The sequence below is a fragment of the Amblyomma maculatum genome, chromosome 11 (genome assembly GCF_055883805.1).
Source record: "Amblyomma maculatum isolate TAMU_Amacu chromosome 11, ASM5588380v1, whole genome shotgun sequence".
Lineage (NCBI taxonomy): Eukaryota > Metazoa > Arthropoda > Arachnida > Ixodida > Ixodidae > Amblyomma > Amblyomma maculatum.
Genome location: NC_139354.1, coordinates 65,585,477 through 65,608,883, shown reverse-complemented (window position 1 = coordinate 65,608,883; position 23,407 = coordinate 65,585,477). Strand labels below are relative to the sequence as shown.

At 43.6% G+C, this 23,407-nt stretch overlaps 1 long non-coding RNA gene across 3 annotated transcripts in view; it reads left to right on the top strand.

The window, feature by feature from the left end:
• The window catches only part of LOC146174000 (uncharacterized), a 77,820-nt gene extending 57,732 nt beyond the window's left edge, over positions 1–20,088 (top strand). The window contains exon 5 of one of the 3 annotated variants that reach the window (XR_014701833.1): positions 19,941–20,088. This is a non-coding gene — a long non-coding RNA (uncharacterized LOC146174000). The remainder of the gene's footprint in view (positions 1–19,940) is intronic. The other 2 variants (XR_014701827.1, XR_014701832.1) reach the window with 2 other exon arrangements.
• Positions 20,089–23,407: the final 3,319 nt, after the last annotated feature.

Genomic DNA, 23,407 nt, shown 5'->3' with positions numbered 1-23,407 from the left:
AACGTTCTTGCGCAGATGAGTGTATATCTCTCTTTTTTTAGCAGATGGAGCGTACAGTGGTATTTTCGTTATCCTAGTCTCTCCCTAGAACTCAGTCACGTTAGTCATTTGTGCTAATCGTTTTTAGTCGCAGCCGTACGCATGTATGTATATATGTAAATACATGTGAGTACATATGTTAGGAGCTAACTTACGTGACCATCTTGCTGATCATTTTACTGCAACATTTCGAGAACTTCATGCTCTTGCTGTCATGTTCGGCGTAGCTCATAAGATATCCGTCACTATAAGGGCAAGCCGTGGAAGAAAACTGCTTGTAGGCATAGCCATCGTGAGGACAACCAAGCCTAAGAAATGAAAAGAAAAAAGAACGGCACCCATAGCGTGTGAGCTAAAAATGACATTACAAAACTTCGTCTCACTAAGTCCAATATCACACCAATTTAAAGCTCGAATTATGTCGGCACTCTTTCGAACGTTTAAGCGCTTTAACGTATAAAAGATGTAAAACCAATTGAACTAACTTGGAATAAAAATATTGTTTTTAAATGTTGTATTTCCTCAATATCTCTCTTTTTTTTTTTATGGCTGCCACACTCATTTTCTGTAAGACAAGGCATGTATAACACTGATCGGCTTCCTTTTTTTACCACCGCTGAGGAGCGATAAGGTTTCTTAAAAATTTCAGTTTTTTGTGAAAAAGCGGAATTTTGTGATCAGTTGCAACATTCATCAAAGTTGTAAATAGCTAACACCAGATGTAAATGTAACCAAGCAAATCACAGAAGAGTTTACAGGAATTGATGAATGTAAAGTAGAAAAGAAAACTGATCAGAAATTTTAGAATGAATGACACTCTGCCAGTAGTGTATAAACCAACGGCGGCGACAGCAATCAGTTCATACCTCACTCACGGCATGTTTTTGTGGTTCCTTGTTTCGTTTTCAGTTCTAATTTTCCATCATTGTAATAAATACAAAAAAGGACTGCTTCGTATTTCTTTGTATTTTTTCTTTCTTCTGGAGTTATTTGTGCCAGAGGGGTTCTGGTGTTACTCGTACAGTATAGATCTAGCACTGCAATATCCAGGAAAGGAATATTTATGAATATACTTTCGTCTCCATTAAATTTTTTCATTACGTTACACTCATCATATAATTCCGTGAATTCTTATCTGAAAGCTGTGTGATCAAAAAAAGGATGGCCTATCTGAAAACGGATTAGGTTTGAAATAATTTGAAGCATTGATATATGTTTTATTTTTATTGGATTGCAGCTCCACTGTGCTTATTAAGGAGATATATTTCTTCTTTTGTAGTGAACATTTAAAGGCACTGAACACTGATCAAAAGTTGTAACGGCAATAATGAAGAAATCAGAATATCGTAATTTTTAAAGTATAGATCTAGCCCTAAAATGTCCATGATACGAATATTTATGATTTTTATTATTCTCTGCTAAATTTCTGCACGTTTTTACCGAATCGCTGCAGAATCGACTAGAGGAACACCGGACACTATCTCTTTGACCGAAAAAAATTTGTCGCTTTAAATACAATATACTGTTTCGTAATATATTATACGTATGTATACAAGTAATAAACATTTTGAAGACTTACACTTTCTGTCATCCCATTCTCTCTAATTTGACTGGCAGAACTGCCGAATAGTTATATACTCGTGTTTACGCACAGAGGGTACCATTTTTCTCCGTCCACTAGAAAAGTAACTTTTTTTATTAGCATAAATATGCACTTTGCAACCGATCTTTTCACAACACACCCTGCCTGATTCCGAATATGCTCTCAACATAATACTGTGAGGATAGGAGGAGGAGGAAGAACATTTATTTCCGCCGAATATGGCGCGGAAGCCACCTCCGGGTCCGCACGCAGGCGTCCAGGGAGGCAGTCTGTCGCACCGCGGCAAGAGGACAACCGGCCCCGTCTAGGAGAAGAGGTCTTCAGCCTCGGCCGCCAGGCGGACGGCGAATCGCTGAATTTTTTCGTCGGATCTTCTTAGCGTGGTCTCCCATTCATCACTAGTTTTAATCGCGTTGCGCCTGGGGCACGAACGCATCTCCATATTATGTGGTCTAATGTTGCCACGTGACCGCAAAATTTACAAATTTAGGTTTCTGCATCGTCCCTCTTCCGTCCTCTGGCACCCGTCCAACTCCTCCACAGGGGCGAAAAGAAATTTCGAGCTTGGAGGTTTCTCCAGTCGTACGATTCCTTTTTACTCAGGAATCTATCCGGTGGCGGATATATCCTCCGGTCTTTCTTCAGATTGTCGGTCACATCCCTAAACGTACCAATACATTATTTGCTCTTAGATGTTGTGGTGGCGTCCGCAGCACCCCGAGGTAGCGAGGAGCGGGCGAGCATGTGGGCAGCCTCGTTGCCGGCGAGACCGGCGTGTGCTGGGGTCCAGATTATGGTCACGCTTTCGGCGAGAGACGACTCGTTCAGAATTTTTGCAGCACGATTGCTGACTCTACCCTTGCTAAAATTCCTAACCGCCGCTTTGCTATCGCTGATGACGTGTTTCACGCCTGGTCATGCAATGGCAATGGCTATTACAATCTCCTCCGCCTCTACCGGCGGTAGATCTTGGTTTATTTAGATTCCTATGGCGATCCCGGTGTCTGGCGATCCCGAGGTTACGTCGCCTTCTTTCCCGATCGCTGCATCGGTGTAGGTGACTGATCCCGGTGGGAGTTTGTCCAATTTGTGAGCGAGGTGCTTAGCTCTGCTTTTCCTCCTCCCCTCGTCGTGTACTGGGTGAATGTTCTTCGATATGGGCGAGACGTATTGATGCTTTCTGATTTCTCGATCTATGCTTTCTCTGACACTTTCGCCTTCCCCGGGCGCTAGCAGGTTTACCCAGTCGAGGATTTGTCTACCCTCCGCCGTTCCTGCGAGTCGCTATCTCTGGGACAGCCTGACCGCCGCAGCTAGCTCTTTCCACTCATTATGCAACCTCATTTTCTCTAGAATGTCGTTAGAAGTAGTTATGGGGAGTCCTAGAGCGCACTTCGTGCATCTCTTAATTATGGTGTTTAATTCGCGTTCTCTGTTTAATTATTAGGACTTAAGTAATAATGAGGTGTGGCGTCCGTGTGCTGTGCGATGTCAGCGCACGTTAAAGATGCCCAGGTGGTCGAAATTACTCCTTAGCTCTCCACTACGGCTCCCCTTTCTCTCCTTCCTCTTTCACTCTCACCTTCCTCCCTTCCTTTACTTTGCGGTTCAGGTGCCCACAAAGCAAGTGTGACAGATACCGCGCCTTTCCCATCCTGGGAACCAACCAACCAACCAACCAACCAACCAAGTAATAAACAGGTTTTTACCTCCGTAATAAAACACAATCACGCTTCTTGTTACTTTCTTGGATACTAGAATAAAAAATGCCTTCCACTTTAACTGTTTTGCTCTTCACATCAATAAACAATTCGAATAATAAGGAAGATCATTTATAAGAACTCAAATCCCCAAAACATGATAATGCACTTCTTGTAAGTAAGATGAAATTCTTTCGTGTTTGAAGGTCAGCTACACACAAGAAAATTTTATGCATAATTTTTAGGCATATCAATACCCGTAACCTAATTATTGTGATTTCTTGTCCTAATTTTACAATTGTTGCTGCTAAACATTTTACGAATTATGACAAAGCGTAATATTAGCATGTTCACGTGCTTCCTTACATATGTGCGATTTCGTGCGCACCTGCTCGCACTCCTTTGTAGGTTCCGGCCTTGTCCTCACCAATGGCAACCTTTTCATAGCCGCACGCTCCTCCGACATAAGAAACGCCTAGAGGAATAAAACAGATTGTTTCATTTTAACAATTTAATCTAAACATTGCACTTCTCTTGCCTCTAGATTGCCGAAACTTTTTAAGACTAGCATCATTACCAATACGCACCGTAAAATGTATAAATTACATATTTTTCACAACTCATCATTTGCGTAAAAATGGTAATTATTTGGAGTTCATCGCTTGGGCTAATATCCAAAAAAGGGACAGCAAAGAAACATGTATCAGAGATAAAGCAATCGCTCAATCTCCGCTTCTTTTCGTGTCTTTTTGTTTTACTTTGAGTGCAGCGATACACAACGCACATTGAACGATGGATGGATGGATGGGAAAACATTTATTTCATCGGATTTAAAAGGTTCAGTTTGATTGCTGGCCGCGCCAGATGGCTGCCAGTTGCGTCCTGTCGGCGATCTCTTCGGCCCACTCAGTGACCCGATCCTGGATGGCCGGGTCCGAGCAGCGCAGCACGGCCTCCCACACCTCCAGAGATGGAGCTGGCAGCAAATCGGCGGGTGGCGGATAGGCCGCGCACCCCTATGTAATGTTGTCTAAAGTAACGTCGACGCCACACTCTTTGCATTCAGGGTCAACCTGCTCTTTGAATATATATGAATAAACTTTGGGGCAGGGGAAGGAGCGGGTTTGTAGCTGGCGCCAGAGTATCTCCTGGGCCTTGCTTAATGACTTGTGTGGTGGAGGGAAGATGCGCCTTCCCAGGCTAAAATGGCGAGTTATGTCATGGAACGAGAGCAAGCCCTCCCTCGCGCCCGCGGGAAGCGATGTGCTCACCGCCCGGCCGGCGAAACCTCGGGCATATTCGTGAGCCTTCTCGTTCCCGGGATTGCCCGAGTGAGCCGGAACCCATACCAGTTCTATCGTCCTACCAGGGACTGGACGGTAGCTTTTAAGGATATTCCTGGCGGCAGCCGACAGACGGCCGCTCCCGAAATTCCGTACGGCTGTTTTGGAATCACTGACTATAACATCTGCTTCGGTAAAAGCGATAGCCAGCGCGATGGCTGCTTCCTCTGCAGCCTCGGAGGTTCTGGTGCGCACAGTAGCTGAAGCTAAGATTTTGGTAGGCGTGGACTCACGGGCGCCAGTCACCGCACAAATCGCGAAACCGCGGTCCATCTCTTCATATTCGGCCGCATCTACGTAAGCAACCGAATGGTTTCTTTGTGTTTGGTGTGTAGTGCACGTGCGCGTGCTAGTCGCCTGCCTTCGTGGTGAATGGGGTGCATATTCTTGGGGAGGGGCTTGATAACAAGCTCCTTCCTGATTGCTGTGGGTATTTGGTTGGGATCGTCTGCCATGGGTTCGGCATTGATGCCTAGCCTCAGCAAGACAAGCCTCCCGGATTTGGTGCGCGCCAGTCTGGAGTACTGCGCTATTAAATGCGCTTCCTTGAGTTTAGCAAGTGTGTTGTGCATTCCAAGAGCTAAGAGCCTATCGGTTGAGGTGTTACTCTGCAGTAATGTGATGTTTTTCAAAAAGAGGGGGAAACGTTACCAGAGCACTGCAAAATCTACATTGGAGAAATCCGAAAACCTGAGCGTTGCTGCTCGCAAACGGTACATCGCGCTTCGCCTTTTTAAACACAACCACCGTTTCTTTGAACGCATCAGAGCTCACCGGAACTCTATCATAGGCTTACAGGAAATCGAAGGCGGAATCTGTCACTCGCGGAATATCGCTAACACATCTCACGGAAAAGTTTCGCCTACGCGATATTTATCACATAAGGCTCGAAACGCTTTTCGCCTTATAGGGGATCCACAGGAAGGGAAAGGCGGAATAATTGTCGCACTTGTTTCTTAGGACACAAGTGTTTTGGGGTACAATCGAGTTCACACGCCGGCGCCTGGATTTTCGCGTAATGAGGCTTATAAGCATTCGCTTTAAAAATCAGACGCTAACTTCGCCGTAGTTTGGATTCTTTGCGCGGTTTAGCGTCCCAAAGCGTCTCGGGCTATGTGGGAACCGTAATGTAGGGCTCCGTAAATTTAGAAAAGAGAATTAGTTTGCTTGCATTCACATATACGAACACACGGGTACCATTGCTTTTGCCGTCATCAAAAAGTGGCTCCCGAAGCTTGCTTCTGATCCCGCATCCAGTATTTATAAAGCCGAGCTAACTAACCACTCAGCACTAGCGTAAGGTCGTTCCGGCTCCGAATATTGTGAATTTATTACGTTGTTATTCTAATAGGCAACACAAACTATTATATCGGCAGTTTTTACACATTTTTATTAAATAAAGACAATGGAAGAGCCCGCAGTGCCAGGTTATTAGTGAGTTCATTTCTCGGCGATCGCTCAAGGAGATGTCATTAGCAAATGAAAGTTACTGGAACGATTTAAATGTGGTGTAGTGTGCTAGTCTAAGGTTAGAGCCACTGGCATACACCGCTTACTGGTGCGCCCCAGGGCGAAGAAGTTTGCCCTTCGCTTGGTGGTTGCCCATGCTTGCACTCCGCTACAAGTTCATTCTGAGCAAGCGATCCACCTGAGCTTCCTGAATAAACCCACCCCTACAATTGGTAGAGATGCTGGGATATTCACACCCATTTGAAACTCCGAAGACGTACATTGCTCGCTGCGTCCACCTAGCCGGACAAGCCCACCTTGACTTCGTCGCCCGCCCAACCACAGTCCTATGATCTGGTGTCCTACGGCAGAGCAACCCATGCCTCGGCAGTTGCAAGGCCGACAAAGTTGTCGATGATTGGTTCTCAACGTATGGGTGCGTCAGCACCTACAAGAAATGGGATCACACTATCAAGATGAGTAATGCAGCATTTATCTAGCTGATGTGGCGGCCCCTGGTTTCCTAACCATGAGGCAAACCTTCGATCTTCGTCCGCATTTAAGAAGAATTTTGTGGAAGTGTTCGGCCTCCCTGCAGTTCACAAGCAGAACAACGCTTGCGAGAGCACGCTCAGCAAGCCGAAGAGACCTTCACCAGTTATACTGAAGACATTGTTGACGTGGTTAAGCTTGTCAACCCACTAATGTCTGAATCTGATGAGATCAATACCGTCCTGAAAGGTAGTGCTGACGACGCGTTTGAAATGCTGTTGGCGAAAAATCCTGCCACCGTCAGTCACGTCATTAAACTTTGCCGCAGCTATGACGAGCTCTGTCAGCATTGCGATTCTACCCTCCGATCCGGTGTTTGCGATGACACTATCTCCCCACTGGCCCACGGCGGTTATCTCCTTCCGAAGAAAATCATTTTATTCGACAAAAAAAAAACCTTCATTCGTGAAGAAGTTGTCCGCCAGCTCTTCCTGATTCATCGATTACAAGAGACTGGTCGCCTTATTCCTGACATGGCTCCATCCTTGGCCTCTACCATACGGCGTGTTGAACAAATCCACGTCGCTGACATCCTGCCGCCAAGCTCCATGCTGCTGCAAGTTAACGGCACCTTTGAGGTACGCCTAAGTTGCAGCCAGGCCGCTACTGTCATCCGCATCTGTTTCCTACGAGTCAGTTCCTTCCTTCCACCTGCGGCCTTTGGTTGAGCCTCGAATATCCCTGTTTCAAAGCTACGGCAAACCCCCACGAACCCTTGACGCACTGCAGACAACCGGCCAATTTGCTAAGCTTGCTGGCTGCCGGGCTATGTCACATGCCTTTGCCACCAACGCTTGTTACTTTCTCGTCTTCATCTCTGGACCTACTCCTACGGTACCGAGCCAGTCGCGGCGAGAACTCCGCTTAGTTACGACTCTGTATCCCACGACTATAAAACGTATACCACTCGCCGATTATCTTCCCCTCGTCGCCATTCATCGCCTGCGGATCAATGACATTCTACCTGCGTTGTTGAGGGCAACTAACACTCGCAGTTCCCGGGGCAAGGCTCCGCTTGATTCTAACTCTTCAAGTCCTCCGTGTGCTGCAGCTAACTTCCTTGAAGTGTTTGTCGAAGATGTCGCAGTACTCGCTCTTGTCGGCACGGGTGCTGCGACATCCGTTATCAGTTTAGCCCTTTGCCGCCGACTTCATAAAACGACCACCGCGCTTTCCGACGATGCATGAATAGACAGTGGTTACTTGAATAGAGTTGAAGTTGCAGTTCAAGACATTATACTTACCTTGAATTGTTCGATCCCAACCACGTCCGGTCCAGGCGGCTAAATCAAATCTGAAAGTTTCAGCTTATACTGTGTTCACACGCATCAAAATAAAGCTTTTGTCGCTGCTGCATCCTTACCAAGTAGTACGATATACACCGTCGAACTCGCCATACTTCTCGTGGTGCTGGTTAACATAGTCTCGAAAATTTCGAAGTGTTGGGAGGGTGCCAGCCACGTTTTCGTTAATATGGAAAATATATGATTCCTCTACGACCTGAAAAGAGACATTTTCTCAGAAGTGTCGAGGAAAGCCAGAGCCAAAACATATCTTGTGAGATTACCGAAAGCTTTTCAAGGGCGCGAAGCTTGAGTTTCACAGATGGTTGTGACACAGTTAGGTACCTAACGTTCATCTGAAAGAAAAGTTTGTTATTGCTTAAATAGTTGTCTGATTCATTCACACAGAATGTAAGGCATGCGTGAATTTTGCAATTGAAACCGTTACATTTCTCGAGTCCTAATGTCCGGATTCATATGCAAAACATACTAGTTTTCCAAACATACATTAAAAGAAAACGTGGTTCCACTTACAAAACGGCAAAAAAAAAATGAATGAAATGCTATACGGAGTTGAAGCAAAATACTTACAGAATTAGCAGTTATTATGATGTATCTCAAGAGATTGTCATCAGAAGTAAACTGTGCTTGAAATTTGGTATCAACGACAAATAATAGCTCCGGACATATAACGTCAGGTATCTGGAAACCTTTATAAAAAGAAAAAAATAGGCGAACATTTAGATATTCGTTCGCATAAGTGTATTTTTCTACATGCTTAATTACCATTTCTTAATAATTGTGTTCATTAGCTGACTCTTGATCATTAAAGCAATGTCTTAAATGCTTTTATCTTGAGGGTCATCTCGTGTTATAAAGAAGGATTTTAAGAAATTCTTATGAACGCTCTTGAGTGGCCTGCCAAATCCTGCCTTACTGGCAACGCAAATGCCCTGGTGGGTTCGATTCTCCCCTCCCCCTTCCGCCTCAAGTAAGGAGCCCAATTTCTCTCGAGTGGTGGGATGCCGAGCTGGTCAGCTGGGACCCGAATATTCAACTACGGACAATCGAGTGGGACAGAGGCCGCTGCCCGCCATGGCCTAGCTGCCATCTGGCCAGTCTATTATATCAACCTGCATGTCATGTGGCTCCTGACCTAAGAAAAACCGCCGTCTAACCAGTACTGGCCTCTAAGGTCACAAACTACCACGTAAAAGAGTACAACCGTGATCATTCGCTTCCAACACCGCCAGCGCCTGCTTTTTTGCTAAAGTGGCTGCTTTTCCCAATGAGATTAAAATTCAAACGGTTACAATGGTGGCACATAAAAATGAACAGTTCACTTACCCTGTTGCTAGTCTTGCCTTGCAGTAATGTTTCCAGCTTTTGTTTCTGAGGGGACGCCTAGCGGTAAACGGGAAAATACGCTTTAATGCATACTTCTTTCAAGTGACTCCCCTCCCCCATCAGAAGCTGCACCTAAAAAAAAATAGGCATAGTCGTCTAGACAGCGGAGGTAAACTGTAAAACATAACAGTGTGAATAGGAGAAACGTTCCGTAAAAAAGAAATCTCAAGCTTCATCTAGCTCTCATGATTTCAAGATTGGAATTAATGGAGCTTTAGGTTAGTTGGTAACAGGAGTTCGCCACCGATCCGTGTTATTTTCCTTTGTTACAGGCAAATCTAATGCAAATAATTTATTTTCCTTCCAACCGAACCTGCCAGACTACAGACAAGGAAAACTGTGGCATGGAGTCGAAAATAAGTGCAAGATATTGCTGCAACTTTCCTCTATTGCGGAATTTGTTATAATCAGTCACTTCAAAAATCTTGTGTCAGGCATTTGCGATTATGAAGGCCGCAAAATGCGCGCAACGGAGAGTACACAATTACGAATGACGTTTCACGATAAGATTTCGTTGAGCAGTAACGATACTCGCACATTCTAGCAGAAACTCAATCTTTGAAGTTAACTAAATTTTTCACATTTACGAGCGCCGTCAGGACAGAACAAAAAGAGACGGGAGATTCAGTCAGAGGTGAGCGTCATACCAGTAGGCGACAGTACAAGTGGCACAGCCGACCTTAAAGCGTTAGAGCCGTAGTTCAGAGATTATTCCTACCGCTCTCTCTCGCCACGCTTCGAACTCAAAGCAAAGTGTTTCCAAACGTGTTGAGAGGTGAGCTAGTGGTTGCTCACGTTAGATGAAACAGCTCAAAGGAAAAGGGACATAGACAGAAAGACAGAATATGACACAAACACAGTGCTGTGATTGTGCCCTCTTATACCTATCCTTTTGTCCTTTGCGCTGCTTCATACAATACGTCTAAACATGTTCTGCCATGGATCAGCTTTTTTGTATAGCATGGAGGCTAATAGAGGGCTCACTGCGCTCTGACGGAATTATTATCATGTGCGGTGATGAGGACAACAATGGGTGACATGAATTCTGTAAAGCTAATCAATGAACGAGAGTATCTTGGCCAAGACAACGAAAGAGTGTGAGGAACAGATTCAGTTTGCGCAAAGCATAGATGACGTCAGCGAGAAGCCGAAAAAAAAGTTATATTATTTCAGAAAGCACGTATTCATGTAAAAGAATAGAAAGACATTACACCAGTCCTTGATTATACGACCTAATATTTCTGTATATTCAGGCAGTTTAATGCGCCTTACACACACAAGAGAAAGGTTTCTTACACTGTCGCGTTGAAATGTGTAGGAAGTCAGAAGCTTACTTTTGCGCATATATGAAGATAGAAAACAGCAGCACTGAGGAAATAATTGATATCTTTAGTCTGGCTTAATGATCGGGTGTTGTTAGTCGAGTTACATTTCTACCTGTAAGGTGAGTCATAACGAAATATTAAAAACATCCCAGGCGAATTACCTTGGTGAAAGCAAAAGCAAATGAGGTATACTAGCACATCGTAGTAGTGTTCACTGTCGTTTTTAATATAAACGTTCATTAGCATTTGTTGCCCAAAAAATATATCGAAAACCGCTTGATATAACTGTAAAGGTCTCTTTTCCAAAGCTGTAAGAATGGGCCCTCATAGCCCAAAAATGGAGTTTCCGAATCGCGATTTCTGCATACAAGGTTGCAGGGTAATTACAATATGTATTTTGGACGTTGACAAGAAAACCTTTAAGTGCGTTCATCGGCGCTACCCTTAGCATCGGTGTAGAAAATGCAGCCTATATATTTCATTAACACTCGAAATAAAAAACGCTGCCTATTCCATTTTCTCTCTCTCTCTTTTGTACATCACTTCATCATCATCATCAGCAGCAGCGGCAGCAGTAACAGCCGGCCTATACCCACTGCAGAGTGAAGGCTCCTCCCTTATTGCAATTAACCCGGTCTTGTGCTAGCTGCATCCACTTGATCCCTGCAAAATTCTTAACCTCATCCACCCATCTAACTTTATGCCGCCCCTTGATACGCTTTTCTTCTTTTGGAACACAGTTTGTTACCCCAAGCGACCATCGGTTATCCTCTCTTCGCACTACCTGTCCTGTCCATGCCCATTTCTTCTTGATTTCCATTACACTTGCAGTAACTTGAGTTATTTCTCTGACCTTGACAGAATATGAATTATTCTGCCTAATAAATATTTCGAGCTAAGCACCCCCCTGAAGTTGTAGAGTAAAAATTTGTGATATGTTTGCTATGTTCCTGAGCAGGAGTTTGAAACAAATATTGTAAATGTATTATTTTACTTTTAAGAAAAATTTTTTAAATTAGTCAGATTTCGCTATAAAAAACCTGATGTGAGCTCACCTTTCGAACATATTTGACCCAATGTCCCGCATAGGCTTAGCTACAGGACCTAACCACCGCTCCTGAATTTTCAGGTGGAAGTTGTTGTACGGGACCAACGAGGTATAGAAGCTCATCGTTTTCGAATTTTCCTTTTACTTTGAGCACAGGGCAATTTTAGGTTTGTCGTGGAGTTTACAGTTATGCGACAGCACGCCTGGCTCTCCTAAACAGGTACGAATATTTGGCTGCCAGAACTAACGTTACCTTAGTGTGGGCGTTTCGTTAGCTACATAAAAACATTTCTAATACGAAATAGGTTTCACTGAATGTCTCCGTCGTTTATAATACTACTGGAGACTCCATCACGCCTACTTCTTCATCAGCGTACCTAATGCATAGGTAGATTTCGTTATATACCACTAGACTTTGTAGCGCCAATCAACCCCGAGAGTAAATAACTAGAATATATTTCAGATAATGATGCATTTGCTTATACACTATACTTTCCAGCGTATATAAAATGTAACCTGTGTAAACCACAACTTCTATGGAAGGCTTCTCCGCAGTTCGAGACCACCCTGTGAATCTGAGTATGCAACGTTCTGAAATTTTGACAAAATGCAGAAATGGCAATTTTTCAGTTTTTGTTAAAGAGCGCAGTACGCTCTACCAAATCTTCGAAGATGCCTTAAGATATCGCAAACAAAAATTATACTTCCTCTGGCTTTTTACGATATGAAAGCCATAGGTTTACTGCCACACTGTGCAAATTGAGAACGCTTCCAGGGTTCCAGGGAAAAAAATTGTAGTGCAAAAGCACTCACTTGCCCACAACCTCCGACAAGAAATCGTGTCCATTTTCTTCTTGTTTTTTATGTGTTCCTCTGATTGGCTAGGCTGTTTCGTCAGATCCCATCTACGTGACCTTGCGCGGTTTATTCAAACTCAGGCCGGTACAACGATTCCCCGCGCAAGTCTCGTCGACATACATGGATGAAACTATGGCTGACCACTGACTAACCATTGAATATTGCAGAGCTTTCACAGTAGTAAAACCCATGGGAGCAGATTCAAACACTGGAGTTCGAATCTGGGTACCCGCGGGCTCAGTAGCCGAGTGTCGTAACCACTGAATCAAATCGACAGTTGCTTCCTATCGTTATCAAATGGTTTAAAAAGTTTAAATGTCGGTAATATAATGTTGAGTCTCCCAGATGGCTCTACTGGGACGGTGAATCTAAGGTGCGTCAATGCCAGCGCCGCCATTCAAGGTGGTGACACCCTTTGGCATGCGCCACGCCACTTCTTTCTCCGCACTCTCCTCTTGGGACGACTTGTTTCGTGCCGTTGCAGTGGAGTGCGCGAAGCGGTTGTGGTGTGAGCCGGGTGCTGGGAGGTTGAACTGTGTTCAGTCGTGAAAAATAGCTTGTCAGGCTATTGTGTTCTATTTTGTGCTGGCTCGGCAAAAAAAAAAAAGGCGCCAGATGTTTCCGTTTACCACGGGATGAGAGACGGATAAAAGTATGGGAGGAAGACTGGACAGCGAATGGCAACGCAAAGATCAAGCGAGCTAAGTCCAATACCTGTACTGATTTTATGCATGAATAAAATTTTGTTTGAGCGAATAGGCGCATATCAATTGTGTAAAGATGTATAGCGCAGACACAAGCCAATAGAAAAATGGCAACACATATACACAAACGCTTGCGTATGTGTCCGTGTCCTCTTCCTTGCGATCTGTATTTCTTCATGCTTGAGCGTTTTACAAGACATTTTTGTAATCGTCGAACGCATTTACCCACTACCGTTTGGAATGCCATTATCTCACGCCGCTTCACCAGTCTGCTTGTAAGCACGAGCATTGTGCCGTTTTGGCTATATCAATCTAGCACTGTGTGCAGCAGAGATTTTGGTTTGCCTTCTTCAACATTGAAGCAGGTCGAAGCATAGTTATCAACGTGAATATCGTAGGCGCTGCATCCCATTCTCTGGCATCGGGACTAGCGCGCTATACGTTTTATGTGTAAGTTTTGAATTTTAAGCGCGTGTATTTTCGATATACGCGCCTGACTGAAACGAAAAACATGGTTGTTGATCTGTAGAAATAGATGCAACAGAAGCCCGTTACATGCTATGCCCCTTATAAACTTACTCATGTCTGACAGTAGGAAATACATGGCTTTATAATACAGTCAGTCGTCAAAATGCCCGTATTGAACATCCGAGATGGCGAAAGAGTAACTGCTTACCAAATGCAATATGATAATTTTCTCTGAGAACTGAGCGTGCTAACATACAATAGATATTTTCACATTTTTTAGCAAAAAGTATCTCAGGGTTGCGAGTATATATGTAAAAAAAAGTTATAAGCCTGAGCCTGCTAGCGCAAGCGTGTGCTGAACAAGAAACCCAGCCAACGCTCAATAGCCCACCGTATATGCGCTCGCACCAATTTGGCGCCGTCGAAGGCGGTTTATCCACCCTGTACGGTGGAGGGCTACATCGAGGCACCCTAGGTGAATCCAGTTTTCTTCACGATCAAGGGCCCAGTTGGACCATAGCTGATCGCTGATGCCATGATTAAATCTCTGCAATTTTACGCCGCGACTCTAATATGGCGCCAAATATACAGCTGAACGCGCAGTGCACCATGCCTATATAGCCAGATAAACTTTGTATTAGGCAGGCTTGTACCACGTGGTATGTGCCTGTCAGGCTGACAGTGCCTTAGTTACTATAACACAACCAAAGTGGGAGGGATGGTAGGCATCCCTGTCGAGCTGGGACCTCGAGGACCAGCGAGACCTCGTGGAAAGAGTGAGGATGGCGACTTTAGCAAACGGAATCCTCCCGGAATCCTTCATGTTTTTTTAAACGTTTTCTTCATCATCATTAGGCAAGCACATCGTGTAAAAACTGCCATAATACCTCTTTAATACAACTAATACAAAAAGGCTATTCGGTTTGCCAGGCATAACCGTTGGCAATTATGTTTCTTACCTTGTGCACTGCGATATGTGATATCATCCTTAACTTCGTAGATAATATGTGGTACGCTTCCATCCAGCCTCCTTTCTTGTCCCGTTAGCGGCTTTATTCGCAACTCTGGTCCAAGTAATCCTTCCTGTATATATCAACATATGATCGACATCAAGTAGCCGCTATCAGTGTGCTTAGTTAAAGCTTCTGATTAAAAAATAAATATAGTACCCGTTTTTACAGGACTTAAAAAAAATACTGATGAAATGATGATGATTGATGAAGGTCGATGTGGTGGAAAAATAGTGCCATTTATGCCCGCAAATGTTTATTCTAAAAGCTAGCAGCAGTGACGCAGTCCTCCCTTGTATCGGACAGCTGTGCGGTGCTCATAAGCACGGTTCGTATTGCAGATTTTTTGGGTGTACTATTCAGACAATATATTATATTTTATCATGCAACATCCGGCGTTGGTTACGTTGTGGCATATGCAAATTGAACCTTAAGAAAACCGAGAATTACTCTGTGACAGAAATGAAATGCTTGACCATTGTTTAGGCGCTTCCCAAATTTCGGCCACACTTGTATGGGCACCCATTCTATGTTTTTACAGACCACTACGCTTTGTGTTGGTTGTCTTCACTGAAAGAACCCCACCGGCTTTCTCGCCCGCTGGTCGTTTACACTGCTAGAGTATGATACCCAAGTCATCAATCGCACATGGCGCAAGCACTCAGACGCAGACGCTTTATCGCGCACGCCGGTGTCGCTTGACGTCCCGCTGTCCCCTGCCTCCAGCTCACCTGTCTTCCTTGTCAATCTGCGACATGCCATCCGAACAGCTCAAGAACTCGTAGCTAACATCATTTATTCATCTTTTCATGATGTCGTCATTTTCGTCTGTCCCTTGAGCCCTTCATCAAGTGCAGCATTTCACCCTTTATGACCATCTCCTCTATCGATGCAACTATATGCCAGATGGCCGTAAGTGACTGCTCATCTTAACTTGCCACCTCTGTAGTAATACCTGCGCATTTTCTCATAACGATCTCCAGTGGGGCCATGTGAGTGTATTCAAAATTTATGAATGTTTGCGACAGCGCCTTTACTGACGCGGTGTTTATATCTTCGTCAGTAGATGTGTGCGTACGTGCATCGATTGCGAGCATCGCAAGCCTTCTCCCACCCGCCGGCTCCACTACAGCCTCTGCCGTGCCCAGACCGGCCATTTGATCGTGTCGGCATTTATTTGTAGATACCTCTGCCACATACATCCACCGAGAAGGGAATCGTTGGATCGACATGATCAGCGATCACCTTACTCTCTACGTGCAAGCAGCAGCACGTCTGGATCCCACAGCACCCATTATCGCGTCCTTTCTTTTATACACCACATCACTTTGCTTCACGCCCCTCTCCCTCCCCCCCCCCCCCCCCCGTGAACACCTAAACGATCGAGGCAAACCTCTCTGGTCTACGATTGTTGAAGTGCTCCTACACAAATGTCAAACTATCCGCCGGATTGCCAGGCTTACCACACTGAAACCAACAGCCTCAAAGAGCATTTCAGTTGATTACTAGACGACATATTGTCCACGTATATCGTCACCGATCACTCCAAATGGCACAGCATTCTCCCATTTGTAACATAGCCTGCAACACCGCTTTTCAAGCATCTGCCGGATTTTCACCATTTTTTCTTCGTATAACCGTGAACCTTCGTCTCCACTCGACACCATCCTCACCTACCATCCTAACAACTCAGTATTCCTCGCTTTCAGCAGTTGGCATGCCCGCCGAAGACTGCCGCCAGCTTGCTCGTCCACTTACTTCGGAATAGTAAGCCCAGAAGCAAGCGCAAAGCGACAGCAGTCACACTGCTCACAAGTTGTTTCCCGTTGCACACTCTGGGTCTGGGTCCCATCGACACCGCGTGGTCTGTCCAGTACATTTATCTCAAAATACCACGGACCTTATCTTGTGCTACAAGAGACATCTGTCAAATGCCTATTTGAACCAATAGCGTGCTTTCAGCGACCTTGCCAGCGTGGACGCGAGATCAGTCACGTCGACCGTTTTAAGCCCTATTTCGACCCGCTATGCTTTCGTCTCCTTGAGCCGCCAGGATGTTTCCTCTTTTCTGCGGGGGCTAGAATGTAAAGACGTTACGCTTATGCAGATAGATGGCTGATAGAGAGAAAGAGGGAGTGTTTTTATGGAGTAGCTGCCTACAAGTTAAGCTATGACCGTTGGGGTCTGTCCTCTACAAGTGCCTCAACTCCCGCTTAATAGAGCCGCAGCCCATATAGTATTGTTCCGATGAAATTCCTCGTCCACGATCGGGACGATCGCTCGGTGGCCCCGGGTCATGTTACGACGAGAAAGGAAAGCGTGGGCAGTGGTGTGGGCAGGAGCGCTCGCGCGAAGCCCGCTAACATTTTCATTAAACGTCATCTCACTGTCATCGAACACCTTCTCTCCGTCTTCTGTTCTCCTGTTTTCAGCGGTTGCCGCCACATAATAGAATATGCATCTTCCTGGTGCTCACTTAAAAGATAGAAAGATGGAGGCTACCAGCAAGGAATAGCCTTCATATATGGCCAAAACAGCTAGCTGTGGAGGAGAGGAAAAGAATATTGCTAAGAAGCAAGCAGCAAACATAGGGTTGTGAAAAAGGCCAGATGTGATGATATTCTAGATTATGTGAAGAGAAGGGAATTGGCATGCGCAGGGGGTGCAGTGGAAAAAAAATAATGAATCATGGCTAAGGCTGATTGCAGAGATTCGGAGACGTACAGGCCGCGTCGGAGGCGGAAGGTGGTGGGAGGGAAGGGCCGAATAGAAAAGAGTGTTTTCGGAAATTAGAGGCCGCGACTACCACAACTGGGATATGTGGATAAATATGTCAGAAGGCTTTTCGTGACAGGTGGTGCAGTCACGATGAAGAGAATTGTGGTTCTAAAGCATAACCACATTAAATGCAGGATTATGCCAGTGGCTGTTTAATAAGTAAAAAAGTACTTTCTTTTCTGCGCATTTAGCAGTACGCTGCGGTTTATAAAATATGCCACCCCAAGTTATCTTTCAGATAATATGGAGTCTATGAACGTTTTTGTTTTCGTTGCTAGACGCGTAATACCCATTTTCGCAACAACAGGATAATGACAAGACTTCTCAAGATCGCAACAACAGGATAATGACAAGACTTCTCAAGATCATAGAGTTATGGTTTCGTGAGGAAAGTCATCGTTGTAGAAATGGCGCAATTTTTTTCTTACGCTACCGTAGGCAAATGTACAGCCGTTCTTTAATGTTATGCACAAAGTAAAGTGACGGCGTCTCTCAATTTTCCCGTATTGTTTGAAGCCTCCTATGCAACGGAACTGGCTGCTACAATCGCCCCTCTGACATAAAGGCATCTTACTTGGCTCCAATAGTTAGTTATGTGCCCAACTAAGATAAGTAGTCGCTTTTGCAAACTGCTCACCACTTTTAAACCATTTTCCTCGGAAACCATTATGGAAGCAAAGTGCCGAGAGTCATGGTAGAGGTGTTCTTCCAATGCGTCACCGTCCAACTGCAATAAAAGAAAATTTTTCTGTTACCCGAAGAAACAAGATACCTGTAAAAACCACCCCACAGAAACTTTTTCCAGTCTGTAAAAAATCGCTCTCTTTATTTCTTTTACAGTAATAAGATAAATAGGGTGTTCTGCTTGACTATTTCATCCTGCTCCTTACTATTTTGAACCTCAGGCGCCTATAAAATTGCCTACGTCTGCTACATCTTAACAAACGCATATTCTATCAAAGAGCCTACAGCCGAGAGGATTGTATTTTAGGCTCTTGGCCACCTGTGCGTATCTGTCGTCTGAGAAACAGCTAACGTAAGAATGATAGTTACACCTCCTAGGACGTGAACAGGCGCCTTAGCACCCACGAGGTGTACTCATAAAGCGTACATGCCTTTTGGCCAAGCAGTTTAGCCACCTTCTTCACGACACTTTAAGTGAAACAAAATGAGGCTCACTGCAAGTTAACACTGGCACAGACTCTAGCGTAAGAAGCAGACAAGACTGTGATCCTTATTTAAAAACTGCGATGCTATTCATCAAGGCAATAAATTATGCGCATGCGAAAATGAAAATACTGAACGGCCAAACATTTCAAACAGGCTACAGAAACAAACAGCGAGTAAAAATCCAATCGGCTATTTCACGACCTCCATGCTTTATGCATTCGTGCTCAGCTCTACCTGGTCACCAGAGCTCGCAAGCTGTCGAAAGTTAGTGGTGCCCTGGACGGGGGGCGCCAAGTGCTCGTCAGCCTCGGCTAAAGTGGCCAAGGTAAAAGATCCCGATGTGTTTACCAAGTTTTACTCACTTAGATTAATTTCTATCCATCTGGCCGAAAACTACGGCTAAGTCCCTCTTGTCCCTCTGAAATCTATTACACTTCTTTACATCCATAGATTGAACTCAATTAAATAAAATGTCTAGGCCATGCAGAAGCAGATGTTAGACTAATACGGAAAACACGGAGATCAATAACTTGACGTTTGTACAAAGGCACGGACATAGTGTCCCCCGCAGTTGCTGCGGACAAGAATAGGCGCTGCATGGTTGCTGTCTACGTCGGTTAATCTTATATTATGTCGAAGCGAGAATAGGTGGAGACCAAGTTTCATAGCTTAGCAATTAACAACCAAAAACTTTTTGGAACTTGCCTATGGCACGCATACCTCTGTTTATCAAAATTGCACCGGTTAGGCTGTGGAAAGAACGTATACGTTTTGTGTACACTTTAAGCATGCCGCTTTCCAGCTGACGTAATATCAGTGGAGGTACTCTGTATACACGATGTTAAATCAGCCAGTCACAAGACGTAATTATGAGGTCCTGGAAAATGCGTATAGTCGTGTGCAGTGGTAGCTGGAGCCTGCAAGATATATAAATATTTGATACGGAGGGTTGTTTTGTCTCTTTATTACCAAGACATATTCCCTAAACAAGTGAACATGAAGCATTTTCTTTGACGTCTATAAAAACATTGCACAACGAGTTGCATAATTGCTGTGAGAATTTTCAATATCTTCAAATATGACGTGACAGTAAAGAAGGTCACACGCTTAGTAACGCAAGATCCTTACAAGCGTATGTCGCATCAAGGGTCCTTCATATGACCGTAACAAGAATTCTTTGTCTAAAATAGAGCTTTTTTCCAGGTGCAGAGGGAGTGCTTCCGTAATCTTGAGAACCTTAGCATCATTATCACTGCGACCCTGAATAAGGGTCGGGAACACAAGCGTTTGTCCAAGGGGCACTGAAATAAAAATTAAACATCTCTTGTGTACCTTCGTCTCGCTGAATTTCGCTCAATGAAATGGCTCAACTGTGCCATTAGAGGCAGCAGTACTTCTGTAATTGTCGTTGATTTCATTATTGATTGTAAAGCGACAATACTAGTATTTCCCCGCAAGGAGAAGGTAGGGGTAAAAATCTTGACTATAGCCTTAAATATCATATATTTCTAAACACCGAGAAATGCATCACTCAAGTTTATTACACTTCTGTCAAAAGGCAAGCCATTTTATGCGTTATTACACGGTGGCTGAGTACGCAAAACGTGCCCAAGATGCGTTACTGATACCAGATATCATGTTTGGCTCATCATAGCCAGACTTGCGTATGCACCATAAAACCGCTTAGTACTGAGTACCTAGCAATAATCGTTAATTATAGGCTTTCTGGGACATGAACATGGTTCATTTGTAGCAATGATACCAATTTAGGCGCCAAACTAAAAAGAGAGGGATAATGTGAGCTGTTATGCTGTGTACCTAATAACGATAAAAACATGACTTTCCGTTGCGCTTTCTAAACGCGTACTAAATCTCATTATGCGTTCACGTTTTGTTTGCAAGACTGCTCTTTATTGAGAAAAGTAATCAACCATACGATATTTCAGTTTTTCAACTTCAGTTTAGCGCGCTACAGTACCACATAAACTCGATGCGAACACAATGGCACAGGGTTTGCAAAGTATCTAACAATCTGCTGCCACATTTTTATATAAATTTTGTCTATGCCCAAACAATTCTTCCAACGGAAGAATTTGTTACTCTTAGTAATTAATTACAATATTCTGTGTTTTTAACTAAATGAGGCACAAATTTATAATATCACTTCTGACAATGATACACGTTTATCTATAGTGCACGAAACCGTTTCTTTCTATCATTACCTGGAAACGTCAAGATGTAGCGTTCAAAAAGCTGTCAATGCATGTCTAGTCCTAGTGCCACAACAGTTACAGCGAATCGTGAAATCTGTCATTGACGCTACCAGATTGTTTGTCTCTAGGATAACGTATGAAGCTAAAGCAAGGCTACTTCGAATAGTTTCAAGAAGTTTCTTGTAATCGAAAGAATATAACGGGGTTTATATAAACTACAATTGAGGCAACCTATATGATTGTTATATACTGTCGCGTTGGGTTGACACTGACACAAACAATCAATATTTTGTATACCTCCTCTGTCCAGAGTGGATGTTGTTGCTTCCTATATAATCTTTGAATAACAATTGTTTTCATAGATGCCTGCATATTGACCTGCGCTGCAATCGCTACTTCCAGCATAAACAACGTTACATTTCCGACTCCATGGAACTAGTTGACACGATGATACCAAGGAAAATGTTCATGAAAGTTGATAGCTGATAACAAAGCCTAAACATTCGTGGCTCTCGAGAACAATGTCTACTTTTTCCCGGCTTCACTCGTAACGGAGAAAATCAAAAAGGAAACCTGTTTGAACTATTTATCGCGTAGTGATATCTTTTTCAAACGAGGAAAGCCGCCCTCTGCATTAATCTTTTTCAAACGAGGAAAGCCGCCCTCTGCATTACCCTCGAAAATAGTGAAATGTGATGGCGTGTTATCCCAAAGAAGTGAAGTGCCGGCGGGTAATGATTATTGAAGTCGTGGCTTTGGGTTACGGTACGATCAGTTGCATAATAGGATATGCCGAGTTATATATCCCGAAGGTGATTCATTAAAAGCAGCACCAAGGTAAGAAAAATTAAGAACTGGTAGAAATGAAAAACGAAATGAAAAGCCGCCTTGAAAGAATACATCAAAACAGAATTCAAACAGGGGAATTACTACTTGCAAGTAACATATTTGAAACATAAGTACCACTATTCCACCAAAATAACGTCAAAATAGCGAGTTAGTATTTCCCCTGCCTTTAGCTAAGATACAAAATTTTGACGACTGTTTCTTACTTTTTACACCAATGTTTCATCTTTCATTTTCAATTCAATTCTCCTTGTATATGTTTTACACGTTAAATTATAACATAATAATACAACTACAATACACTAGAGTGAGGAGTGCAAACCTCAGCAATACCTCAAACTGGATGGAAACGTCGCCTCCATTTCTCGGCTCCACCTCCGATGCAATGTCTTAGAGAATAATACACACCCAAGGGACGAGGACGAAGAAAGACGATGTAAACTGTGCTTTACTGAAATATTAAGTGTACATCGTCTTTCTTCGTCCTCGTCCCCTGGCTGGTTATTATTCTCTAAGACAATGCACCAACTGGCCCAGATTTAAACCCTCCTCCTATGCAATGACGTTCTAGTTATCGTATTCCAGATGACAGTGAAGAAAATAGGCTAGAGATGATCCGAATACTTCCAACCTAGCATGTGCAATTACAATTTTTTTTATCAGCTCAAACCAAAACGGTTCAAGCATTGTTTTCTGTGTTAAGGTAATTTTCACAAAAAATTACAAGTCATTTTTGTGATGGTTGTAGAGCATTTCACGCAATAGCATTTTATAATCTTCATACTAAGATGTAAATTATTCGGATGACATCAAAATCATAGGGGGTATTTTTGCAATGTTCAAACACAGTAAGTCAATCAGTACATGAACAGGTAATGGGATCACATGGTAATATTTATTGTAAATAAGATATGTGCAAATGTGCTTAGTTTATGTAACAGTGACTGGTAGCTAAAGTTGCCTCCAATATATAGTGATTCGGTATCATCTCAAACATTCTTCGTTTCTTTATATAAATTCTCGTTCTTGGAATATCGAGCCTCTAGGGTTGGCCATAGTATATGTGATGTATTTAAAAACACCGCTTTTAATTCATAATTAACCAATAGCGCCAGCTGATGCAGGAAGTACTTACCGGAAATTGAAATTCATGGGTGATGTAACCTGAGGTATTGATTTGTGACTGAAAACTGTTGCTTATATCTGGCTGACGTAGCAGTATTATACAATTTCATGGCAAGATATCAGTATGAAATATAACACTGTAATGTTAATATTCAGAGCTATCAACAGTGCAACACTCCGGAGCTGGTAATAAAACATTACTGAAAATAGTACCCTCTCCGGCATTAGTTAAGAACAGATTCCTCTCAGTGTGCTATATTTATTCACCGGTTTGTCCCTGCTGGGAAAACTCACTTGAAACGACTTGGTAAGAATATTGTGAACAGTCTATTTTTTTCTGATAAATATGTCACTTGAATTGGATATATAGGCGTCAATATATAGTGTGGCCTAACATAAACACACTCGTGTATGATTCTCATTCGCCAAATATTTTCGATCATTGGATACGCAGTTTCTTACAAGAGTAAATACTTTGCGAGCTAT